The sequence below is a fragment of the Frankliniella occidentalis genome, unplaced genomic scaffold (assembly GCF_000697945.3).
Source record: "Frankliniella occidentalis isolate FOCC.00 unplaced genomic scaffold, Focc_3.1 Scaffold1914, whole genome shotgun sequence".
Classification (NCBI taxonomy): Eukaryota; Metazoa; Arthropoda; class Insecta; order Thysanoptera; family Thripidae; genus Frankliniella; species Frankliniella occidentalis.
The window spans coordinates 5409-7217 of NW_026269009.1; positions in this window are offsets into that span (position 1 = coordinate 5409).

Here is a 1809-nt window from a genome sequence, read left to right on the forward strand (position 1 = left end):
ATGGCGGCTTGGACGAAATCTTCATCCGTCGTAAGAATCGCACACTCCAGGTCCTCCGCGAAGACGCCTCCATCACACTCGTCGAACATTGCCATCTCGAACACGATGAACACAAACAGAGCACAACGTGGCCCGAAAGTTAGGTTAGCGGGCCGCTGGTGGCAGGCCAGCGGCGGCGGAGCGGAGCGGAGCAGAGCTCAGGCACGTCCGCTCTCCTCGGCGGTGGCCCTGACCGCCGAGGGAGACGGACGCCGGTGCCAGCTCCCGAGAGCAGCTGGGTGCGCGCGCGCATCGATTGTTGTGATTGTTTTTGAGGTTAGAAAACATGGCACGAGAAGTTGTACGTTCGGGTACTTTTACCCTGAACTTTGATTTGAGTGAAGGGGGCGTCCCAACGCCTAGTGATCTTTTGAAGTTTGTTGTGAGTGTTCTCGGATTAGCACGACAAGATTTGCGATGTGTGCAAGCTGAGTTCGGCCGGCCATGTGTTCACATCAAGGTCAACGACAAGGACAGCGATCATGGAGAAGTGCCGTTGCCAGAAACGTGCGAAGCCATCCTCGCGAAGAGGCTAAGAACATTGAAGTGTGCCGACGGATCGGAGCGCAGCGTGATCATCACGAGCAACGGTCGCAAGCCTACGCCCGTCAAGATTTACAACCTGCCGCCAGAAGTCAGCGACCAAGACATCGGAGACGACTTGTTGAGGTACGGTCGTTCGTTCGAAATTGAAGATTTGCTGTATGGAGGTGATCATCCGTTCCGTGGTATTCGCACGGGGCAGAAGATCGTCACCATGGAGCTTGAAGAAGACATACCGAGTTATATTGAAATCGCCGGTTGCCCTGTAATCATTGAGTACCCGGGCCAGCCGCGTACCTGCCAACTTTGTCACTCGCCGCAGCATCTGCGTGCGAAATGTCCGACGAGGCGGGGCGGCAAGCGCCGCAAGGAAGACGTGACGGAAGACCTGCCGGCCACTGTTGATTCGGACGCAGCCCCTGAGCCGGAGCCTCGCCGCGCCAGCAGCGAGCCACCTCCCCTCCTCACCCCTCTCTTTGACGTCACGCCGCCTGCAGCGAGCAAGCCAGCAGCCGACGCATCGCAACACCTGACCACGCCACCAGCTGACGTCACGCGCCCAGCAGACGGAGCGCCGCCCGGCGCCGCCAGCCAGCCAAAACAACACCCGGTGAGCGTGCAGACGACGGAGAGGAAGGGGGGCAAGGCGAAGAGGGACGCGTCACAGAGTCCTGAAGCTGAAGATGAGTCCTGGAACATAAGAGAAAAAGGCAAGAAACCAAAACGAAGACGGAAGAAAGACAAGAAAGAAGAAATGTAACTAAATTTGAAATTACGTACCTTGCTGTCTTGAAATTAATGATGAACGCTAATTTGAATTGTCAATTGATTTGAGTTGTGATTTCTGGATACTGACTTTGATTTGAGTGTGAACTATGAATTTTGCATTAACGAACAATTGTTAGAAAGTAGACGTGTACCTGTCATCTGAGAAAGAACACGAATTGGTTAATAAAAATGCAAACACGCCTGGGAGAATAAGGGGGGAACACACGGAGTAGAGACGTAGCGGAGAGTCAGGAGTAGTGACGATGGAGGGAGAGACACGGAGTAGAGACGGAAGAGGGGAGGAGAAGGAGGACAGAAGATGAAAGGCGCTAGATGAGCGCGGAGTATGGCCGCTCTGCAGAGCAACGGTCTACACATCGGACTTCCAAACGGATATACCTCGGTTCAATACCACACCGGGAACAGGTTTTTTTAAAAGTTTTTTAACTTTATATTTTA